Here is a 7,151-nt window from a genome sequence, read left to right as displayed (position 1 = left end):
TATGAACCCCGCCCGTCCACCTCTCCCGCACCCCCGCCCCACCTCACTCACACACACACACACACACACACACACACACTGCCTTGTCCTTTGCCTAGCTGTGTCTCTGTGCCACGCCTGCCCCCCCCCCCCCCCGGGACACTCACAACCACAGGTGCACCCTACACACCACACGCATACCCGCACACACACCCCGCCTGCACACCGCGCACGCACACATCCCGTACCCAGACACACCCACACCCAGCCCGCCGCCACACACCACACACCACAAACTCCCCCAATCCCCCCCCCAGCCCCCCCCACTACGTTGTCCTTGGCCCGGCTGTGACTCTCCGCCTCGCCTCTGTCTCTGCCCACACACCACATGCTGAGGCCACACACACCCACCCCGCCCGCACACGCCACACACCACACACCACACACTCCCCCCCCCCCCAACAACGTTGTCCTTGGCCCGACTGTGACTCTCCGCCTCGCCTCTGTCTCTGCCCACACACCACATGCTGAGGGAGGCCACACGCACCCAGCCCCGCCTCCGCCACACCCACCCCCCGCCCATAAACACCCCGAGACGAGGGAACACAACAGGCCCGTGCACACATCCCGCCCCCCACCCCTCCCGGACGACCCCTCGCCACCCCCCCCCCCACACACACACGGCCTTGTCCTTTGCCTAGCAGTGTCTCTGGTCCTCTGTCTCTGCGCCACCACCCCTCGCACCCACAGGCCACACCCACACCCACACCCACAGCGGCACCCTACACACCACACGCATACCCGCACACACACCCCGCCTGCACACCGCACACCCACACATCCCGTACCCAGACACACCCACACCCAGCCCGCCGGCACACGCCACACACCACAAACTCCCCCAATTCCCCCCGGCCCCCCCAACTACCTAGTCCTTGGCCCGGCTGTGACTCTCCGCCTCGCCTCTGTCTCTGCCCACACACCACATGCTGAGGCCACACGCACCCAGCCCCGCCCCCAACGCCACAATTACACACACCCACCCGCCCCGCCCATAAATTCCCCGCGACGACTGCACACACCACGCCCCTGTACACATCCCACTCCCCCACCCCTCCCGCACGCCCCCTTCCCCCTCCCCCCCCACACACACTGCCTTGTCCTTTGCCTAGCTGTGTCACTGGGCCTCTGTCTCTGCGCCACCTCCCCACCCCCCCCCCACACACACCGGCCACACCGACACCCACACCCACACCCACAGGGGCACCCCACCCACCACACGCAGATCCGCACACACACCCCGCCTGCACACAGTGCACACACACATCCCGATCCCAGACACACACTCACCCAGCCGGTTCGCACCCCGCCCGCACACACCACACACCGCACACTCCTCCCCTCCCCCGCCTCCGCCCTCACACACACACACTGCATTGTCCTTGGCCCGGCTGTGACTCTCCCCATCTCCTCTGTCTCTGCCCACACACCTAATGCGTAGACACACGCACCCCTCCCGCCGCCAACGCCACACACACCGCCTGCCCATAAACACCCCAACCCCCGCACACACCGAGGCCCCACACATACCCCGCCCCCCACCTCTCTCGCACCCCCCCACCCACACACACACTGCCTTGTCCTTTGCCTAGCAGTGTCTCTTGTCCTCTGTCTCTGCGCCACCACCCCTCGCACCCACAGGCCACACCCACACCCACACCCACACCCACAGCGGCACCCTACACACCACACGCATACCCGCGCACACACTCGGCCTGCACACCGCGCACCCACACATCCCGTACCCAGGCACACCCACACCCAGCCCGCCGGGAGACGCCACACACCACAAACTCCCCCAATTCCCCCCCCCCCGCCCCCCCAACTACCTAGTCCTTGGCCCGGCTGTGACTCTCCGCCTCGCCTCTGTCTCTGCCCACACACCACATGCTGAGGCCACACGCACCCAGCCCCGCCCCCAACGCCACAATTACACACACACACCCCCTCCCCATAAATTCCACGCGACGAGCGCACACACCACGCCCCTGTACACATCCCACTCCCCCACCCCTCCCGCAAGCCCCCTTCCCCCCCCCCCCCACCCCACACACACACTGCCTTGTCCTTTGCCTAGCTGTGTCACTGGGCCTCTGTTTCTGCGCCACCTCCCCCCAAACACACACCGGCCACACCGACACCCACACCCACACCCACAGGGGCACCCCACCCACCACACGCAGATCCGCACACACACCCCGCCTGCACACAGTGCACACACACATCCCGATCCCAGACACACACTCACCCAGTCGGTTCGCACCCCGCCCGCACACACCACACACCGCACACTCCTCCCCTCCCCCGCCTCCGCCCCCCCCCCCCCCACACACACACTGCATTGTCCTTGGCCTGGCTGTGACTCTCCCCATCTCCTCTGTCTCTGCCCACACACCTAATGCGTAGACACACACACCCCTCCCGCCGCCAACGCCACACACACGGCCTGCCCCGCACACACCGAGGCCCCACACATACCCCGCCCCCCACCTCTCTCGCACCCCCCCCCCACCCACACACTGCCTTGTCCTTTGCCTAGCTGTGTCTCTGCGCCGACCCCCTCCACCACAACCACAGGCGCACCCTACGCACCGCACGCATACTGGCACACACACGCCCAGCCCGTTCGCACCCCGCCCGCACACGCCACACACCACACACTACCCCCCCCTCAACCATACACACACACACTGCGTTGTCCTTGGCCTGGCTGTGATGCTCCACCTCTCCTCTTCTCTCGCTCTGCCCACACACCACACGCTGAGGCCACACGCACCCAGCCCCGCTTCCAACGCCACCCCCCCCCCCCCGCCCATAAACACCCCGAGACGACGGCACACGACACGCCCGCGCACACATCCCGCTCCCCCACCTCTCCCGCACTCCCCCTCGCCCCCCCCCCCCCCACCCCACCCCACCCCACCCTACCCCGCACTCACACACTGCCTTGTCCTTTGCCTAGCAGTGTCTCTGGGGAGAAATAAGTATGAACCTTTCAGATGAATCCTGTGAACCTTGAGTGACATCAGTGCCTTTCTTGATCGGGACTCACGACACCCTCACCCTTTAGGAATGCAACTTTATCCGGAGGGTGGTGCCTGGTTTCACAAAAAAACCCCTTGGAAAACGTGAGTGCTTTGGGGATCAGAACAAAGGATCATAAAATGTCAGCAGGCCTCGTGGCCAGAAGATGATGGAAAACCCTTAAGACCTTCCTTGGAGGGAAAGCAGCTGATTTTGAGAAAGGTCAGGATTGCTGACCCCCGCGTGACTCTGGATTCATCCCTATGTGTAACAAAAGGTTAGAAGCAAGCCTAAAAATCAAAGAAATGGGATCAGTTTCTGGAAAGACGGATTCCCCTCTGTCGTTTCTCTCTTGCTCCCCGTTTTTCTGGCTGAATTCGCATCTGCAGCATGGATGCGATTCCTCGTAAACCAAGTGATTCCGCCTCTTTTTCGCCACTAATATTTCCTACGACACGATCCGTTTGTAATCTCTCTCTGTATATCTATAATGAATTAACTTTTTTCCTAGGACGCCGATTCCATCCCCACCCTCGAATCACCCTGGATCCACCAGGGCTGGACCCCGGCGTCGGTCGGTCGGTGCGTGCTTGCGTGCCTGCGTGCCTGCGTGCCTGCGTGCGTGCCTGCGTGCGTGCGTCGGTGGGTGCGGGCGTGCGGTCAAGAAGGCTCCCCTTCCCCCTCCCCCACCCCCCCACCCCCTCCACCCCCTCCGTCTGTCCGTCCGTGCGTCCGTCGTACCTCGCCCAGAGACGTTCCCGAGAAGTGTTGGCGTGTCCCGCTTTCCTGTCCACGTCGGTGACTGAGCGGAGAAACTGCGCCCTAGGATGGGCCCCCCCGTCTGGCAACGAGTCCCTGCCGGTCTCCCTCGGAGCTTCTATGCCGCGGCCGGCTCTCTGGACAGTGGGTTGGCTGTCGGGCGCCACCTGCCTGTCGGTCGCTTTTTCAGATGGCCCTGCGGGGGGACCACGGATGGAGCGGGCCGGGCCGGCGAACTCTTGAATGCCCTGGGGCTGTGGAAGGAGGCTGTGTGGGAGCGGCACCTTGGGCCAGAGGTCCATGGGGAGCCATTGGGGCTTTTCTGCTTGGGACGGGACATCTCCTTTGGGAAACTTCATCGATTTGGAGAACAGCTATTGGAACCCCGGGGAGGTGACTTTCTGGGGGCTTGTCTCCCCTGGCGTGGGGGGAAATCTTCCTTCTCCCGCCAAGGATTTCAAACAGAGCCACGACAGATCACACGGATCCACTTGCTCCAGTCAGGTTCAGGGGCAGAACGCGAGGACCCAAGCTGGCCTGGTGACAGCGAGTCGCCAACCCCGCCCCCCCTCCCCCCCCCCCCCCCCAAACTCGGAACACTCCCCTGTCTGCCTGGCCAAAGACAAGTGCTGGCTGGTGGGGGCAGACTCACATTTCGTGGGAGTGGTCTTGATGGCGGAGGTGCTGAGTGAGCTCAGAAAACACAAGCAGATGATGCGGGATATCCATCCGTGCACGTGATCCTCTGCCTGACTGGATCTGTCTCTGCCCGCCCACCACACACACCACACGCAGACCCCACCCCACCCCACCCCCCACACCATGCCCATACCACACACCCACTGCGTCGTCCTTTGCCTGGCTGCGACTCTCTGCCTCTGTCTCTGCCCGCACCACCCGCAGGAACACCCTACACACCGCACGCATATCCGCACACACACCCCGCCTGCACCCAGCGCGTGCACACACGCATCCCGGACCACCCCCACCCCCCCCCCCACCACCCCGCCACACGCACACGCGCACAGACACACGCACACATACCCCCAGCCCTTAGGCACCCGGCCCGCACACGCCACACACCGCACACCACACACCACACACTCCCCCCGCTCCCCCATACACACACACACACTGCATTGTCCTTGGCCTGGCTGTCGCTGTCTCCCCCTCCTCTGGCTCTGCCCACACGCCACGTGCGTAGCCATACGCACACCCCCACCCCCGCCCACAAAACCCCCACCCCCGCACACACCACGCGCCCCCACACATACCCCGCCTCCCCCACCTCTCCCGCTCCCCACGCCCCCCCACACACACTGCCTTGTCCTTTGCCTAGCTGTGTCTCTGCGCTACCCACCCTCCACCACACCCACAACCATAGGCGCACCCTACACACCACACGCATACCCGCACATACACCGCGCCTGCACACAGTGCACACACACACATCCCGACCCCAGACACACACACACACACACACACACACACACACACACACACACACACACACACACACATACAGCCCGTTCGCACCCCGCTCACACAGGCCACACACCACACACTCCCCCCTACCCCCTACACACACACACACTGCGTTGTCCTTTGCCTGGCTGTGTCTCTGGGCCACTGTCTCTGCACGCCCCACCCCCTTCCGGCCACGCCCACACCCACAGGCGCATCCCACACGCACACACCCATGGTGCCCACCCGACACACACTCGGCCTCACGTGGAACCTATACACACACCACACACATTACCCCTCCCCCCACACACACATACACCCACGCGGCACCACCTGCGCATGCCCCAGACACACCACCACACGCCGCCTCCTGCCCGGGTCCAGCCCCGTTGGATCCAGGGAATTCGAAGGTGGGGACGGCATTGGCGTCCTTGGATAAATACGTATTTAATGACAGAGATATAGAGAGATTAGAAACGGATAGTGTCGTAGGAAAATGAGTGGAGGAAAAGAGGCTGAATAACTTGGAATTCAGCCAGAGAAACGGGGAGCAAGAAAGAAGCGACATGGGGGTATCGGTCTTTCCGGAGACGGATCCGATTTCTTTCGTGTTGGGTTTGCCTCTCTACCTTTGGTGACATATAGGGATGACTACAGAGTCACGTGGGGGCCAGGAGTCCCGACCTTTCTCAAAATCAGGTGCTTCACATACATGTACGAAAAAAAAAAAAAAAAAAGGGGTCTCAGGGATATGACATCATCTTCTGGCCGTGAGGCCTGCTGACATGTGATGATCCTTTCTTTCTGATCCCCAAAACACTTCTGTGTTCCAAGGGTGTTTTTTTCTTAAACCAGGCACCACCCTCCAGATAAAGGTACATGCCTGTAGGGTGAGGGTGTCGTGAGTTCCAATCAAGAAAGGAATGGGTTGAACCCAAAGGTCACATGATTCCTCTGAAAGGTGAATCCTTATGTCTCCTCTATGCTAGTTAGATTCACTCTAAGGGCAGGGAACATGGAGATGTAGCAGCAACCATCAGCCCAACACATGAAATCCCTTTCCCCCATGGTGCCCTGAAGGTCTCTTTAGGCTTAAGAGAGTGATCGAGTGACATGTTTACATAGCAAGGACACAGGGCTGGATCCCAAAGGACAGGGAATCTATTCCAAAAGAGAACATTCATGGACTCACAGAGTCCAGTATTGCTCCCCTTCCAAACGACTCTATGTCCTTTTCTATATTCCAACGACACGGATTTATGGAGGCCTGGCGGCAATCGTGGACTCGACCACCGTGAGAAAAGCCCTGTGCTCACGAAGACTCTCCAAAGACTCCCAGACTCTCTGTGCTGTTTACGGTGGAGAGGTCGTCGACACTCGTGTGCGTCGTGGCGGGAGTGCGGATGACCCTGTCACGCGAGCCGGTCTGTCAGCAGAGAGGTTTGACCTGAGACGCCCTCGTCACACCCAGGGCCGGGGATGAGCCGTCATGATTGGCCCGACACGTGAAAAACCCTTCACCCACGTCATTCCTAACCAACCCACGAGACGCGTCCTTTCTAGGTAGACTCTGGCTTTGGGGGTAGATGCTCGGGAACGGGGGGGTTCCTGAGGCCTGATCACGCCTTTGCGTGTGCCAAGCCTCCTTCCTCGTGACCTTTGCCATGGGCGGAGTTCCTCACGCTGGCCCCCGACCGCCTCCCCCCACCCCCTCCGCCCCCACCGTGTGCGTTCCTGTCCCTCTCTTTCTCTTTCCCTTCCTCGCCATCCCTCTGCCCCTCCCTCCCCTCCCTCCACCTTCACAGGACAGGGTGCCTTTCAGATGAGTCTGCCTGTTGTGCGTACACCCTTGACGTGACGAT

The sequence above is a fragment of the Capricornis sumatraensis genome, unplaced genomic scaffold (assembly GCF_032405125.1).
Source record: "Capricornis sumatraensis isolate serow.1 unplaced genomic scaffold, serow.2 scaffold32, whole genome shotgun sequence".
NCBI classification, from domain to species: domain Eukaryota; kingdom Metazoa; phylum Chordata; class Mammalia; order Artiodactyla; family Bovidae; genus Capricornis; species Capricornis sumatraensis.
The sequence above is the reverse complement of the archived record's forward strand: the minus strand, read 5'-3'. Positions refer to the sequence as shown.